The sequence below is a fragment of the Equus caballus genome, chromosome 4, assembly GCF_041296265.1.
Source record: "Equus caballus isolate H_3958 breed thoroughbred chromosome 4, TB-T2T, whole genome shotgun sequence".
Classification (NCBI taxonomy): domain Eukaryota; kingdom Metazoa; phylum Chordata; class Mammalia; order Perissodactyla; family Equidae; genus Equus; species Equus caballus.
In genome coordinates, this window is record NC_091687.1 from 5987598 (window position 1) to 6005743 (window position 18146).

Here is an 18146-nt window from a genome sequence, read left to right on the forward strand (position 1 = left end):
AAGGACATACCTGGTTTTTGAAGACTGGATTGTATTCAGTTATAAGACTGTGAAGGCCTTTAAAAAAACAGTCTCTCTCTAATACAGTTTCTAGAGTATTCCACGGTGATTGGTCTATTTAAGTGTTCTACCTTTTTAGGGGCAATTTTGATAATTTATATTTTGCTAGGAAACTCTCCATTTCCTCTCGATTTTCAAATTTATTGCCATAGATTTTCACATATGCTGCTTTTATAATCTTTTACTCCTTTCCCAATCGGTAATTACATTTTCTTTCTCATTCTAATGCTGCCGACCACGAGCTTTTCAGATTTCCTCCATTGGTAATAAGAACAGCTAATGCTTATTGATCACCCGCCCATGTGCTAGACAGACGGTTCTCAAGGCTTTGCTTGTACTAAGCCATTTAACCTTCCTGACCATTCCGTGAGGAAGGTATTCATATCATCCTCAGGTCACAGATGAATTCCTCACCTCTAGGGGCACAGAGAAGTTAAGCAACTTGACATGAAGTCACATAGCAGCATGCAGCTCAATATGGGGCCTACTGACCTGTGTGCGTGTGTGTGTGTGTGTGCGCGTGTGCGCGCACGTAAGAGAGTTTAGACACAGCCTATCGTTTGAGTATATTATTCTAGGGTTAAGACGAAGGGGGATGGGAAGAAGAATAACATCAGTGTTGGAGCTGCAGGTTCCTACTCAAAGCTCTTAACTAGGGCGCACGATCCTTTAAGAGTTCTGTGGCTGGGAGGTGACAAGATGCCATGGGCAAAGGGGCCCAGAGGCTCGGAGCTGTTCCGATGGTTAGATGGATTCTGTGCTATGTGACCCTTTTGGTGACCAGGTCCACTTAATTGCCTTGAATGTTCCCTCAGACAAGGAGAGAAGCTTGTATCAACACTGCAAGGTGGACATGCAGAGGGATGAGGAAAATAACCACAATTACCTAAAAGAGGTGAGCGGTTCTTATGTTGCACTCAGAGCAACAACACACCATGCAACTTTTGTATGAAAGGATATATTTAAAAGATCTCCCAAGGGGCCGGCCTGGTGGCACAGCGGTTAAGTTCACATGTTCCGCTTTGGCGGCCTGGGGTTCGCTGGTGCAGATCCCGGGTGCGGACCTATGCACCACTTGTCAAGCCATGCAGTGGCAGGCGTCCTGCATATAAAGTAGAGGAAGATGGGCACAGATGTTAGCTGAGGGCCAGTCTTCCTCAGCAACAAAGAGAAAAAGGAGGAGGGTTGGCAGCAGATGTTAGCTCAGGGTTAATCTTCCTCAAAAAAAAAAAAAAAAAAAAAAAAGATCTTCCAGTACTAGCTTCTATTGCTTCCAGAATAAAATTTGAACTCTTTAGTTCGGCCTTCAAGGATTTTCACCCCGACATCACCTGATATTTTAAGCCCATGGGCTCCTGTTCCCTTCAGGCCCCACCGCAGTGTCAGTCAACTAGACTCCTGGCTCTTTGTGTCCTTGTCTGTCTGCCTCTGTGCCTTTGCCCATGCCCTTCCCAGGCCCAGCAATGCCCTTTCTCCATCTCTGGATATCCAAATGTGGCGAGTACTTCAAGCTCCAGCACGTCTTGGTACAGTTTCCAGTTCTCTCTTCCTAGAACTGGGTAACACTAGCACTTACAATCACCACGTGTGCCAGCCCTTTCTATTTCCTAAGTCTTTTAACCTTCAGAACAACCCTACGAATTATGTACTATTCTTGTCCCTGTTTTATAACTGGGGAAACTGAGGCTCAGTGATGTGTCCAAGGCCACACGGCTGGTAGCAGAGCTGGGATTCGAACTCCGGCAGCTCGGCTCCATGGCCTGCACTCCTCTGCACAGGATCCGTGCCGCTCAGCAGGCATGAGTCATAGCAACTTTCGCACTTGTCTTATCTCCCCTTCAGGACAGCCAGCTCCTCCCACAAAGGCTGTGGGTGTGCGGCTGGGGTCCCTTTGCGCCCACCTGGTGGATATGCCGTAACTATCCGCTGATGGTTGGAGCTGAGCCAGAGCTGATGGCACCGCTGCCTCGATCAGGAACCCAGCAGAGAAGGACACAGTGCTAGGTGGGTGGGTTGGGGAGGGCGAGGATGAAGAAGTTGGAACCAAGGTCCTTGCTGTCAAGATGCTGTCAAGTGTGGGTAGCGAGGCCAACCTTTGACAAATGACACAGCGGAAGTCCCTGCTGATGAGTAAGCAGATATAGCCCAGAGAGGGAGATGCTGGCAGAGGCGTGGAAGCCTGTAGGCTCTTGGGAACCTGGGACCATAGCTTAAGGTCTTGCTACACAAAGTGTGGTCCCTGGACCAGCAAGGGGGAGCCTGTTAGACATGCAGAATCTCAGGCCCCACCCCAGACCCTGGAAGCAGAATCTGCATTTTAACCAGACCCTCAGGGGAGCCAACCGCATATTCAAGTTTGAGAAGCCCACCCCTACTCCAGGACTAGCTTCTATTGCTTCCAGAACAAAATTTGAACTCTTTAGTTCGGCTTTCAGGCCCATCCCCGAGGTTGTAACTTCATTGGTTTGGGGTGGGGCCAGGGCAGCTGCATTTTTAAACCTTTTCAGGTAATTTTACCAAGTGTTCCAGATCAGAACCAACCTACAGGCCTTCCCTAGAGACCTGTGGGATGGAACATGGAGGAGGGCAAAGGATGGAGGGCCCCAGCCCTGTCACTAAGGAGCTATGTGACCTTGGGTACGTGACTCAACGTCAAATGAAGAAAGTAGATTAGATCAGAGGTTCTTGAAACTCAGAATCAGAAAATACACATTCTTGGATCAAGTAAATTCTGATTCCCAGGGCTGGGCCGGATGATCCAGTATTTTTAACAAGCTTCCTCAGGGGTCCTCATGCAGCTGCCTGGCCCCAGTTTGGGGGACCAGTGGACTAGGTGACCTCTGGGTCTCTCGCTCTAACATTCTGTGCCCTTGGAGGAGGAGCATTTTGCTCCAGGTTCTGAAAGCAATGATAAGTGTATGTCAGGATAGGGCCGTTCAAACACGTTTGTCTGCACTGCGACCCGCAGTAAGAAATATAAGGACTTTTCACTGAGACCCCACATATATATACACATTCGCTTATATATATAAATATATACAAAGAGATTTCATAGAACATTGCTTTTCCTTACTATGTGACCTACTCTATTTTCTCTTTTCTTCTCTATTTTACTTTTAAATGCATCGCTCTACGGGATTTCATGATTCACTAGTGGGGTCAGACGACAATGTGAAAAACCCAGTGTAGACAATCTCTGAGTCAAGGATGATGACTGTGACAGGGCCGGAGAGCCAGAACCTGGAAGCGTCGTGTGGTAGAGGGCCGACAGCTCCATGATGACCAGCCCAGTCCAGCCCACGAAGGACCCGAGGGGCAGCTGATCACAGGATGTGAAACTACAGGAAAGGGGCATCGGGTGGGGAAGCCGGAAGTGAGAAAAGGGGTCAGCAGAAGGTTTTAGCAATTACAATTCCTATAGAAGGAATGCGCACTCGCCGTAGCTTCTAGACCCGGGGAGATCCGCTGGACATTTGGGGCAGTGGTTCTCAACACTGGAAACACATCAGAATTACCCGGAGAGCTCTTGCAAAGTACCCGTCCCCAGGCCCTACTCCCAGAGATGTCCCGTCTCTAACCCAAGCTTCTCCCAAATGATGAGACTGTGCAGCCCGGATGGAAAACCACAGACTTAAGAGTTAAAGAAGCAGGGTCACGTAAGACAAAAAACGTGGGCTTTGGGGTCCCTTTGTTTCTTTGAGGTTTCCTGTCTGTGAAATGGGAAACAACACCCACTTTAGTGGCCTGTTGTAAGGCCCAAAGAAGATCATACTTCCAGGAAAGCTATTTTAATGTTGAATGAAAAAAGGCCCCCCACCTCGCATACACATGCCCACAATCTGGTCCCTCCGACAAAACAGGTGACTGCCTGGCGATGTGACAGCTGCCTCTGTTGGGGATCTGCGGGGCCCAGCGGCCTGCCCCTCCCACTCTCCACACACCGTGCCCACCTCAGCTTCCAGCCCCGAGCCTCCAGCCAAGACTACGAAGCGAATGCTTCTTTGGGCAAAGCCAGACCTCCTACAGCCAAGCTCACTGCTTTCCAAACTAGGGTTTGATGGTCCTTTTATTTTCCTGGTCGGAGACGAGTGGGACTCAGGCTCCCAAATTCTTGTGTGATTTATACTGTGGTACAAAATAATAACTCTTGCTTTTACTGAGGGAGTCAGAGAGGAGAGGAGGAGGAGAGCCAAACGGAGGAGGACTAGGATGGATAGAAAACAGAGGAGGAAGAAGAAGAGGAAAAACCAAGGATGATGGCGTATCCGGGCCAGGCAGTGGGGCCAGGCACTCAGCACTCTGTTCCCACTGCCAGAGACTCCGAGGGGCTAGGCAGACTGCGGCACGGAGCCGGACTCGAACCCGGTCCTCCAACCACTGCATTGGAGAGTTGAGGGGCGGCAGGCGAGCTCAGCGTCGTGACAGGAAGGGAGTCTTCTCTGCGGAAAGCCAGGTGGGGTGAGGGGGTGATGTCACCAGCATCGTCAAGTCCAGCAGGGGCTCTCTCAAGGCTCCTCGTGCCCCTCAGGGCCACACTGAGAAGGCAGCAATGAGGGCTGTGAGGGTTTTCCACCTTAGAGGTCCAGGGCTATGCCGAGTGTCACAGCTGGAGCGTGGTGGCCCGGGCAGTGCCCACACGCGTGTACCTGGGCCTTCTCACCCAGTGCCACACAAGCTAATGATGCTGGATGCGGCCTGGCTGCCTCTCAGAGCTGGCCAGCAGATGCCCCGGGGGTTAGGGGTTCCCTCCAAACCGGTTTGAGATCTTAGGAAGAAACAGATCTTTCTTCCTCGGCAACAACAAAATTGGTCTTTGTATCTGGGAGAATTACGCTCTAGAAAACGGCAATCCTGCATATTAACCAACTATCAACCACTGACAGGAGCGGAAACAGAGCTGGGGTCTCCGTTCAAGCCTGGTTTGGAGCAAAAGCAAAGTAAGGGCTGATGGTGGAGAGGACCCCCTGACAGGTTTGAAATGATACTGCGGGGCGGAAAGAGTGGGAGCTGGGAGGCTGAGGCTAGTCTGATCCCCGGCTCTGCCCCTAAATGCACGTGCTCCCTGGGCCTCAGTTTCCCCATTTGTAAAACAGAGAAACACTGTCACTCCTCAGGTCACCGAGGGACTGAGTGAGAGAATGCGGGTACAGTGTGAAGCCCCAGAAGGCCTAGCACAGAGCAATGATTTATCAGACACACTCAGCATAACTGGGGAGAGTAAATCTACTGGGGAGAGGGTCCCTTTTCTTGCCAAGTATCAGCTCAGAAGGTAATGGGCATGCGCTGTGCCCCCCTCAGGTGAATCTTCTCTTTTAATTTCCATTCAGGTGTCTGAGCTGTCCAGTTCTCATGCAAAGGGCCCACTCTCCTCACTTCAGCAGCACTGCCCTGATGCCCCAAGACCGGATCTGACCCCTTTAAAGGGCCTTCCACCCCAAAATGCACAACCGGGATCTAACCAGGAGGGAGCAGCAGGCAAACCAAATCGAGGGACGTTTTACCAAATACACCGCTGTCATCTTCATAGGTGTCAAGGCTGTGAACGGCTAACTGAAGAACGGTCCCCGGCTAAAGGAGAGTAAAGAGACGCGACAACTGCACACCACATATAATCCTGGATTTTTAACTTTTTTTGCTCTGCAGGGTAACTGGCAAAATTTGAGTAAGGTCTGTATCAGCAATGCTAGTTTCCTGATTTTGATATCTGGGCTATGGTGATGTGAGAGAATATCTTTGTTTTTAGGAAACACACACTGAAATATTTAGGGGGTAAATGAACGTGATATTTGCAACTTACTCTCAAAGAGTTCAAAAAATTAAAAATTAACAAAATATAATACATACAAATGTATATATGTATACACACATGCACATATATATGGGGGGAGTGTGTGAACTATTTTTGCAACCTTTCTGTCCATTTGAAATTGCCTTCCTGCCCCTGGGAAAGCACTCCACGTTGTTCGCACTGTCTCCCTTCCACTTTGTGAGCATCCTGGGACGGTGGGTTTTCCCGTGGGTGGTGTACAGGAACTCCTAAAAATTTCTCATGCCACTTGACTTACAGGCAAATAGCATTCCAGCTGGAAGGGTCCTTAAGGACCACCTAATTTGAACCCTCCCAGGTGACGGGACCAGGCTCCCAGGGGCCTTTGGCTTGTGGTCACAAAGCTGACTGTGCCTGAGCTGGCCCTGGATTCCAGGTCCTGATCCCCAGCCCAGGGCTCTTTCTTCTGTTTCACACTGTGTGACCACAAGATGCATTTGGCTGCAAAGGAGTGGCAACTGTGACAGGACATGGATCCCCTGGCCTTTGGAGCAAGGGATGGGGATGTGGCAGGAGGGGGTTGGAGGCCCTGGTATCAGTGTCCTTCCCTCCGTTTACTCCAGAGGGACGATGGTATGAAAAATGTTGGGCAGCTGCTCCCATCTCATCTGTTCCCAGGGCTCTGAGTAACGCCTCGACGCTCACAAGTCTCAGATTTGTCTCTCTGATGCTGGCCCCATCCACAGGCCACACTCCTGTATCCGTCTGCCAAGCCTTGCCCATTGAATCACACCTGTCACGTAACGTGTCCCAAACCACACGCCAGATGCCTCCCCTCCCCCGCTGTCCCTCATCTCAGTCCAGCACACCCTCCACCCAGCTGTTCGAAGGGTCATCCTTGCCTCCTGCTGCTCTCACCCCTCACAGCCACACCGTCAGCAAATTCTACTGGCCCTACCTTCCAGAAACAACCAGAACCTGCTTCTCCCCAGTGCCACGATCCCCACCCCGATCCAGACCAGCCTGATTTCTCACCTGGACTTCCACAGGCACCTTCCCACGGTGTCCCGCTCCTCCATCCCCTTTCCACCGGGTGTTCCCCAGCCAGCAACCAGGACGAGCCCATCTCTCCCCAGCTCAAAACTGTGCAAGGGCTTCCGTCTCACTTAGAATGAAACTCGAGTCCTTCGGAGGGTTTACGGACTGGGCCCCTGTGTGGGCAAGCTCCCTTCCCACTAGTCTTCACCCTAGAAGCTCCAGGCCACCCTGGCCCTTTGATGCCCAGCAGCAGGACAGGCCACATGCCCCGGCTTCTGGCTCTTTCCCCTGCCCCTCCCTGCCCTGACGTTTCCTCCCCTTATTCGTTCACTGTCTCTACCCTACAAAGTCCCCAGAGGCCGGGCATCTATTTGGCTCCCTCTGTATTCCAGCCACTGCTTGGCACGTCATAGGAGCTCAGTACATATTTATTAAAGGAATGAATGAACGTGGTAAGTCAGAAAAGCAAGGAGCACGACAGTGTATACAATACACACCCATCTATTAAAACAGAAAAAGAAACAAACACATCGCCGCTTGTCGCTCTCTGGGAGGGTTTCACAGCCAAGGCCCCCGGGAGGGGGAAGGGGCAGCTGGGGGCAGTGGCAAGAGGGAGACTGTTGACCCTTTTGGTACCTTTTGAATTTTTTAGTAGGTACACGTACTACTGATATGATGAATTAAAGAAATATATACATACATATATCAAATCATTATGTTGTACACCTAAAATGAATACAATGTTATGCGCCAATTATATCTCAAAAAACCCCCAAAGTCCACCTCTAATTAAATCTGCATTTCCTCCGCTGAAGTGTGATAAGGTAATTCTCCACCAGTATGTGAAAACACATGTGCATTACGAACATAAAGTCATCATACACAAATTCCATACGTATAGTACATAATCTAAGATTTTTTTTTTACTGTAAAACCCTTCAGTGCAGTTTGTCATAACCCAGGCTACGAGACATTACATCTTGTGCCTAAAGGCAGAGTTCTCAGAAACATCCCACGTACACAAAAGTCCCTTAGAGGCCTAAATAAAAAATAACCGAAAGGAAGACTAAGAAAGAAGAAACAAAGGCAAATTAGCTTTAAAGCTTACTTGCGGTTAAAAAAAAAAAAGCCATATATATATCTATATTAAAAAAAATACGTATAAGATATATAAACATCTGTACACCCAACCACAAAGCCTAGCCTGGGTGGGGGCCATGACTTTCCCAGGTCAGAGGGCCTGGTGACTCTGTTGGACCTGTTACTGTTGCTGGTGATCCATAATCCTGATAATAAAATACCCGTGAGGAGACACAGTCATAGCAGACTCAGTTTGCATTGTGAGAAGGGGCAGTGGCAGTGGTGGAATGCTGGACTTGGGACCCGGGCGAGAGGGGCCCAGAGCTCTCTACCTGAGGGACTCTGGGCAAACCACCTGCACAGCCTGGGAGGGTCTCCGGTTTCTCGACTGTACCGAGGGGGTGCGGCGGTTGGACCTGTCATCTGGGAGGGTCTCTTTCCAGCTCTGGCGTGCTGTGGTTCTGTTTTGAGTAGATGCTGCCTGTTGGACCACACACGTGCACAGGTGCTATGCCTCTGAGTTCCATGGAGACATGATGCCAGTGTGGTGGGAACCCTCCTGCCAGACAGTGGCCCAGCTGGGGGGCCTCCTGGTTCCCTGAGCCTGAGGATGACTGAGCAGAAAGCTGAGGCTCGCCCTCCTGCTTCCAGAGGCTTCCTCCTCAAGCCTGGGGCTTGGTGCTTGTGCACCCTGTACCTCGGCCAACTTTCATTAGCCAAGCGAAGCGTTCTGGGGAGCTGCTGCATACTCAGAGCTGGCCATGGGCAGGGCTGCCTCTGGGGCCCAGAGCGGGTCGCTCTGGAGATCAAGAAGAGCGTCAGGTTATTTCGGGAGCCAGGAGGGCAAACTAACTAAAGAGAAAAGTTTCCTGGAAAATCCTGGAAGGAAAAACGAAGAAGGGGAAGAGCTCTCAGAGTGTTCTGAGAAAGGCGAAGAGCTGGGGAGGGATGTGGGGGATGGGAGCGCTAGTTCACAGACAGCGACGCTCAGATGACCTGCAGGAGGGGAAGGAAACGGCAAGGATGCTGGGGAACTGCTCTCTCACTTCGGAAGGCCCCCCGTTGTTGTTTTTCCGTATGAGATTTGTCTTGCTAGCTATTTCAGACTGAGACTAATGTCAGGATTGGTTTGCATTCCGTCTGCACAGGCCTGTGAATTTATGGAGAGACGTTTGGGACCGTGTTAGGTTCCAGAGGGAATTCCCTGTGGGATCAAAGATTCTCTCTGGACAGTCCTCAAAATCGAGTTTAGGGTATGGTTAGAGGACGGGAGAGGAAGAAAGGGTAAGATGAAAACACTGCAAGTCAAGCAAGATGAGGAAGAAAGTGTCTTTCAAAAGAAGTTTGATGATGCCTATGGTTTGATTTTCTTACCTAAAGCTTTCAAGCCTAATTCCGCCCTTATTTTGAAAGCTCAGGAGTTCTAGTCATTGCAGTTGTCTTTGAAGGGTTGGGGGCGGGGGTGCACAAAGTTGTCACACTCAGAAAATGGCCACTAAAAGAGGTCGTGAGAATGCCAGCTCTGGATTCAAGAAGATACGAGACAGCCTTTAGGCCGCGGGTTTAAACTGAGGGAGAATCAGAACCACTCTGGGGGTGGGGGTGGGAGCGCCTGCACGTCTTTATTTCAGAAAGCCCCAGAAACGACTGTAATTCAACCCAATTCTCTGTTGTCACCCCGAAGCCCCCTCCCTCAGGTCCAAACCCCCTATTGAGAACCACTGTTGGATCTGTTTCGAACAGTGACTGCCTAAAAAATGAATCAGCCTGTGAGGTTGCTCCCTGCACTGGGATTATCAACTCTTAATGTACCTATCACGGCTGACGGCTGTGCCCCATCGGAACCCCCCAGGTCTTCGAATGCGACAACTGGGGCTTTGCCTTTTTTTCCTTTTTAAATGCCCTTCAGAGCAGTGCGTAGAGCCTGCAGGCACCGTAGAAAGAAGCCGGGGTTGAAACGTCTGTCTTGACGCCAAAGGTGGGTAGAGGCCCCATTCCAGCGGCAGGGCCTGTGCTGTTCTTCACCGGTTTGCACTGCAAACGATATATTTTGTGAGCAGTTAAATATGACGGATAAATGTGATGGATATGATGGATAAATACGATGGATAAATAATTTGCTATTTACAACTGTGCTTCCAAAAATGCCACTTTTATCAATCGCTAGTCCCAAAATCTTTACGGAGCTCCTCTAAATAAAGCCCTAAGTCTTTGAAAGTGGCTTTTCCTTCTTCTCGGTTTGGCATTCAAAGCTTTCCACGGTCTGGCTCCAATGTGGTCTTGCAGACTGCCCCTCAGCTCCTTTGCACCCACTCCTGTCACTTCGAGCTGGCTGGCTGCTCCACTGTTTCCTCTTCTTCCATGTGGTAACTGCACAGAATTGTTGTATCAGGATTGTGGAAGCATCTTAACTGCTCCCCGACTGCTGAACGTATTCCTGTTCCTCATCTCTGAATTTTGCCAGGAAGGTGCAGGGAATCACCCAGTGCAGCCATTCTCCCCTTTGGCCAGTCACTGGACCATGTGATCATGGCGAGTGGGAGGGTGGGAGGCGGGCATTTTTAAAATTAATTTTATCGAGGTATAATATGCACACAGGAAAGGGCACAAATCACAAGCGTGCCACCCAATGACGGTGGACACAGAAAACACCCTCATGTAACCAGCACCCAGGTCAAAAAACAGAACGTTACTGGCACCCCAGAAAGGCTGGGGTGAAGGAGGCTTTTAAAGAATTCTCACTTTCAGACCCAATCCTTTGAGAGTCTGATTCCTAGATGTGAGGTGAAGCCCAGGAATCTGCATTTTTAAGATTCTCCCCAAGGCCACCTTGGTGGTGTAGTGGTTAAGTTTGTGCACTCTGCTCCAGCAGCCCAGGGTTCGCAGGTTCGGATCCTGGGCACGGACCTACACATCGATCATTAAGCCATGCTGTTGCAGCGTCCCACATACAAAATGGAGGAAGATTGGCACAGATGTTAGCTCAGGGCCAATCTTCCTCACCAAAAGAAAAAAAGAAAGATTCTCCCCAGGAATTTCCCTTGTACCACCAGACTCAGAGATCAGAATCTCCCAAGGGTTTTCAAACTGCCCCTCAGGTGTCACATTGTGGGGTGAGGATGGAGACGAGGAGCTGTCAGACCTGCCTTCCCCTCTAGTCAGCCACTTGCAGCTCTTTGCTAAACTGAGCCCCCACTGTGGATAAAAACGATCCCTTCATCCACGGTTCTGAAAACCAGCTGTCTCCATCCGTCCATCGCAGGAGCAGAACTACAAGGATGGAGACGGATAGCACGGATCTGTGTACATACGGCTCTCTTACAGGTACCCGACCTTTTACAACAGTAACTGCTGGTTGGCAGCCTCGGTGAGGCTGTCGTTTCTGCATCTGATGCTGGAGCACAAAGTCCACAGGCCAGGCAGTTGGGCAGGAAAAAAGGATGAAAAGTGGGCAAGACCCAGAACAACGTGGAATCCACAGGCCTTTACTGGAACCCCGGGACGATGGACTGAAACTCATGTCAGTCCTCGCTGCCTTTGACCTTGATGGTATGAATCTTCCCGAGAAGCCGGGGCCCATCATCGTGGAGCTAAACACATTCACCTGGCCCAGGGTCGCAGCAGATGAAGGGGGATCCCCAGTTACAGGCCTGGCCGCAGCCTCGGGCCGTGAGGTGAGTCAGCACACAGGCGACGACAACCTCTGTCTTAGGAAATAGCTGCTGCTCCCCTTCTGTCCTCCAGATCTCCCAAGAATCTCTGCGGCCCACCCAATTAGAAGCCTACAGGACAGGGAGTTCTGGGAAATGTAGTTCAGCCCAGCCAGCTCGACACCTGATGAAGCCACCGTCGGTATTCCGAGCATTGGTTCTCGAGCTTGGCTGCACATTGGAATCATGTGTGGAGTTCTAAAACAACTGATGCCAGGCCTGGCACCAGGGTATGTGGAAGTTCCCCAGGTCACCCTAAGGTGCAGTCGAGGTTGACGCTGGCCGTCAACTGGCAGACTGGTGTGAACCTCAGGGCTATCCTCAATCCAGGGCCCAAGAAGATAAATTCAACTTTCTTTCTTTTTGCCTCAAGAGGAGCATAAAGAGACCTGGTTATTTTCTTGAAGGTCCTAAAATGTCGTTTTTCTCATTCTTCCTGCATCTGTCTGTCCTCCCTTCTCGAAGACAGCCGCAACCCTCCTGCAGTCCTCAGCAATGGCTGCACCTTGAAGGAAGCCCTTCCTGGTTATCTTTCTGGTGCCGAGTGCAGTAGGAGCGCAGTGGGCAGACCCCGAGATCACCCCGACGCCATCAAGCTCACAGTGAACTGAAGATTCGGAAGTTTTCACCTTTCAGCTTCTAAAGCATCTCTTCCTCCTAGGCATAGACTAATTAAATGATTGTAACACAGCAAAGTGGTCCGTGAATACTTCACCACTGTAATTGGAGCAAGCTTGGCGCGAGCCAGTGCTGTGGACTCGCAGGGCTGAGCTGCCACAGCTGGGTCTTTCTTAAGGACGGCTGAACGAGAAGCCCAAGAGGGGCCCTTGTAGGAAAGGAAGTGGCAAAAGAGGTGGGGGCCTGAAAGAGCTCGGGGTCACGGTCCAGCGTGGCCAAGAACTGGGTCTGGGGCTTTGGGAAAGTCACGTGATGCTCCCAAGGCCGGATATCAGCCCTGCCTGGGGCATGGGGTCATAAGAGCATCAGAAAAGAGAAGATACAGGGAAGAATGTCCAAAAGCACGGGCATTTCTGCGTGCAAGGCAGTCATATCAGCTCTGTGACAGCCAACACTGGTGTAAGGGAGCGGTCATCTCGAGGACGAGTTATTTAGACCCTTTTCCTATCTACAGTGTGGTTACTTCTAAGGAGGTCTGCTGAAGTATGAGACTGACACCACTGATTAAAATAAGGTCTTCGAAATTTCCATTATTTAAGCTCTCCCTCTCTCCCTCACCCCCCCGTTACAGCAGGGTGTGGAAGCCAGCGGAGCCAGCCCATTCTATACTCTGTGAATTCGTTTACACAGAGAAAAGCTTTCCAAGAAACAACAGCACAAAAAGAATCTTTCACAGCCTCTCCGTGAAGTCAACCAGGGCAGGCTCAGGCAGTACTACAACAGGTTTATTGGCCTATGTTTGCTGTGGAAGGCAGTTTTCTGCACCTAAATTAGATTTTAAGCCTCTTGAGGGCAAGGGTTGACTCCTGATCCCTTTATTGGGATCGCCAACAGTGCCTACGACAGAGCAGCAGAAAGGATAGTGGACGTAGGGAGCCAAAGTTCCAGGTTCTAGTTACAGCTCTGGCCCTCACTGTAACCCTTCTCGGCCTCAGTTTCCTCCTGTGTAAAGGGGGAAGGACCTACTTCATGGGGTTATTGTGTGGTGCAAACGAGACAAGGAGTGGGAAAATACTTCCACGACCCCCAAAGTGCCAGGCAAGTGGGGAAAATGTGATAAGGGCTGTGACTTCTCAGGAACTAGGTCCTGGCTGATCTTCTCGTTGAGGACAGGGAGGCACAGAGCAGGAGTGGTCGGCCCCAAGCTGCAGATGGGGAAACGCTCAGGGGTGGAGAGAAAGGGAAGGCGATGTCCCCAGGAGCCTGTAGTGACAGAGTTGCTGTCTCTCTGCCCATCTTGGGCAGTCTCCGTGCTCTCTCTCCTCCTGCAGGCTGTCTGTTGGCCTGGTCCCTTGTTTATTTGTTCATTTTTCCATCAAGTGTTTATTGAGCACCTACCATGTGCCAAGCACCGTGCCCAGGTTGAGAAATGAATGGTGAGCAAAAGCAGCTCAGGTCCCTGCCCTCTCAGAACTGAATCTATGTTTATTCCCAAAGAGGCCTGTACTCAGGCTGACGCACTGAGAGAGCTGGACACCTGGCTTCACGCAGCCCCAGGGACAAATGTGAATGTTGTGTGTCAGCGGGATTCTAGACTGAAGCTGAAGAATATCAGTGCACTGAGCCTGGATCTGCTAAGAAGAAGAAAAAGTAGGAAAGATAAACTCCCACCACCCCTCTTCTGGGTCTTCCCTTACTGTGGCCCCACCTCAGGTTTCCAGGGTCCTCCTCGTTGTGACTTTCCCCTCCATGGAAACCAACTCTCACCCAGCTTACTCACACGAAGATGGTAAATGCTCTGGGGGAAGTGCACTCAACAGGGTTGGAAGGCCTCGGATAAGAGAATGAGAGGTGTGTCAGAGGGCACCCCAAAATCATACCACCAGGGGTGTCACTTCAGACTGGCACCGGCAGGGCCATCAGAGGTGGAGAAAGTGGGGGGCTAAGTTCCCCTGAGCAAACCTTTGTGGTTCTTAAAGATTACTAAAGATAAGGGAGGAGGGAGCAGGGAGCACCACGGCCATGGTCAGGGTCCAGGGAAGGTGGGTCTGCAGGGGTCATTCTGTTCCTAAAAGTCACTAACGAATCAATTACCTATACACAGGAAAGTAGGGAAGGAAGAAAAACCGGAGGAGTCTTCAGCAGCCAGAACACACGAAACCTCCATCAATAGGCCCTCTTTTGTTTCTCCTCTCTGACCAAGCTGCCAGAAAGCCCCACGGGTGAGTTTCCAGCTGGAGTTACAATTCCCCTCTTAGTGAGAATAGTAAGACATATTTTATTATAAGACACTCCCCCAAAAGTCAAATTCCTGCAAGACTTTAGGTAATGGGAACCCCAAGAGAACTCATTAAAAGAAGTTTTTATTGTAAAATAAAGCACAGGCGCTCAAAACCACACAAAACAAATGTGCTGCATCGGGAAGGATTAGAAGGAAATGCCCCATACCCGCCAGCCGGGCGGAGGAAGAGAGCTGTGCGGCCACCTTGGGAGCCCCTCCGTGCGTCTGTCCCAACCACAGTCCCTCCTGGTCCCCAAGGCGACCCCACTCCCGACGGGCTTCCTTGTCTTTATTTATGGTTTTGTCACCCAAGTGTGTATCCTTAGACACTGAAGTTGAGTCTTGCAGGTTTTTTAGATGGCTTTAAAGCTTCTTTTAAGCGACCAGTTCTCTCTCCATCTATCTCTTTTCTGTCCCAGTTATCTGTTGAAGACTCAGGTCGTCTAACATGCAGTGTCCTACTGTCTGCTCTTTGCCCTTGGCGCTCGTCAACGTGTCCAATGGCACTCATTCTTTTTCGTTATTTTTGAGGAAGATTAGCCCTGAGCTAACATCTGCTGCCAGTCCTCCTCTTTTTTGCTGAGGAAGACTGGCCCTGAGCTAACATCCGTGCCCATCTTCCTCTACTTTATACGTGGGACGCCTACCACAGCATGGGTTTTGCCAAGCGGTGCCATGTCCGCACCTGGGATCCGAACCGATGAACCCTGGGCCGCTGAGAAGCGGAACGTGTGAACTTAACCACTGCGCCACCGGGCTGGCCCCCAACCGCACTCATTCTTAACGCAAATAATTGCCCATTTGCAAACCACCTGTATGCAAGTCACGTCCGGAATGTGGGCACAGCCTAGGCGATCCCTCTCTCAAGAGCGTGGGGCAAACGGGGCTCTCACACTGGAGGAACGAGGCAGGCAGGGGGTCGGGAGCTGGGGGCAGCTCTCTGCGGATCCGTTGATTTATGAAAATTTTTTTTGCAATTGCAAGCGGCTGAGGAATGCTTCTCTTTAACGTCTTCCAATCTAGTTCGCTTCAGGAGGAAACACAGTTGGAATGCGGTTTGGCTGCCTGCTACGCTCTAGGGCCCAGGGTTGTACACCATTAGGTTTTATCACAGATGATTGCATAATAGGATCCGGGATGTAGCAAAAACCTAAGGAATCCATCCCACTAACCAGACTCACCAAATGTAATAAATACAAATGACAGATGAAAGGAAGATGAGATCTGGCCGTTTACTTATGGTTTGGAGCAAGAAAAGTAAGCTTGAAAATTCTTTGCTTTCTCTAATCTCAGCAGGCAGTCTGACGAACATAATTATTAGCATTTTCAAAAGGTTTTTTTTTTTTTAATCAAATATTGACGTAACAAACGGCACATCCACTTAACGGTGACCTCCGGACATCCCCAGTAAGTCCAGGACCCTAAATTATATGCTCCAGGCTAAGCAACCCATACAATGGACAAAAGAAATGAGCCAGTGTCAGACTAGGAGATGGACGGGAGGTTTTTTAATACTTAAAATTAAATATGGTGTGGGGTCTGTTCGGATTTGCACAGGAAACAAAAACCCTCCAAAACTGATGGATGCAATAAAAAGTTCAAAAGTCAAGGTACCTTCAAATCCAATAGTCCTGCCAGCACGACCTTCAAACCTTTATTATAGCATTAGTTACACAGCCACCAAAGGGGTCTAAAAGACGTCAGAGGGGGAATAAAAGAAATTAGGCAGCGGCCCCAACTCATCACACTCTGGCTCTCTACTCTTCTTTCCATGGTTCTCCTAGGGGTCGTCTTTGTGAAAGAAATCAGGATTGAGTGTCCTCACCTCTGTCCACAGTGGAGAGAAGGTGGGCTGGGCGGGAAGGACCGGGGCGGGGAAAGAAGATCGCGACGGAGGACTCAGAGCAGACCTCACGGCAGACTGATTTCTTTCCGGGGCCCAGGAGTTTTTTAAAATCTGCAAGCTTGGGTTCCTGCTCTGACACTGTAGATGGTAAGTGATTTCCAACCCTGGTTTTTACAACGCCCGAGGGTATTTCCAATGATTACAACGTGTGTGTTTAAAATTCTCAAAACCAAATTAATCTGAATTCGTTTTCACTGAAAAGGCAAAGATGATTCAAAAGCAGTTTTCTCAGTTATCGTCCGAGTCTTCCTTTCTGAAAGACTTGACCCTCCTTTGTGGCACCTCTTCCTGCTGGGGCTCTGTGACCCTGTTTTTGTGACATTTCAAGTCTGCCTGCCTGTCCTCCCGGCTGGATTGTGCCGCTCTTCTGGACCCCATCTCTGGATCCCCAGGAATCCGGCAGAATTCTTCTCTGAACCCTTTTCTCGTCCCTGCCCTGCTCCCCAGCTCCCATACGGACTCCTTTCTTCTCAAGATCTCCAACGCCAGCCTCTAAGACCTACCCACCCATGCTATGAAATTCCCAAGGGCAGGCGGGGCTGGGGCCCAGCAGTGATGTTGGAAGGGAGGCCGTAACTCGTAAAGGGGGTTAAATGGATCCTGGCTTCCACACTTCTGTTGGCTCACTTCTCCTGCGGGCTGGGCCGGGTCTCAGCACATCTGGGCATTGTGGCATTTAATGTCCACGCCACCTCTCTGAGAAAGCATGATATAGCCATTTTCTACACATGAGAAGATTTCAGCTCGGAGAGGGCAGGAGTGAGGCGAGGCAGAGCTGAGCTGTGACCCTCACTCCAATCCCAGCTTCGGACTGCCACGCTGTTTGGTCTGAAGTAGGAGATTTTGTCCTCGCGATTCTGGACATTGAAAGGACTCAAGAATTTCAGGGTTTGCTCCTTCAGGGGGAGGACAGATCAGTGGTTACAGGGTCCAGGTCTGGGGTCCCTGCCATGCAACCCTGGGAGAGGGCCCCACCCTGCCTGCACCCAGCCCTCCCCACTGACCACACAGCTTCCCCGTGAGGTCCACCACCGAAGGCAGGCGGATGCGCGAGGTCTTCTCTTTGTACCTCCCTCCACCTCCCAGCTGGAATGTGGTGGGTCTCCCAGGAGGAGCGCCATTTGGAGAAGGACCATTTCTTCTCGGCAAACTGCGTGCACCGGTTCACAGAAAACCAGTCTCCTGACGAGACTCAACACCAAACCCGGGGCTGGCAAAGAAAGCCCTTGATCTGGGAGATGGGGGGAGAGGACAGACACACGCACGATTCTGCCTTTGGATCAGCAACCTGCTCCTGAGCCATCCCTGCTGAAGGGGCCTCCAGCCAGGCCTGCAAACCCTCTCTTTTAACCTCGCACAGTCTTTTTAAATACCATCTCCTCACTGCATAAGCCCATGTTCCACGCCGCCAGCTGCTACAAGGACACGAGATATTCGGTGGCCTTTTCTTCTAGTCTGTTCTTAACATTTTTCCTACTGAGTACCGAATTTTGTCAGCCAGGTTTGGAGCGCTGGGGGTAAAGACAAATGCTGGAAGGGCCATGGAGTCACGCTCATTCTTCATGTCCTTCTTACTCATTGGGAGTCAGCCCTCAGATGACCAGTCTGGGGTGTGGGCTTGGCCCAGGCTCCCTCCCCAGGCCCACCCACAGACGGGTTGAATCACAATCTGGCATGGAGGTGAGG

At 50.6% G+C, this 18146-nt stretch overlaps 1 protein-coding gene across 1 annotated transcript in view; it reads right to left on the reverse strand.

Moving 5' to 3' along the window:
* The window catches only part of ATXN7L1 (ataxin 7 like 1), a 219103-nt gene that overhangs the window by 91896 nt on the left and 109061 nt on the right, over positions 1 to 18146 (reverse strand). The window lies entirely within an intron of this gene.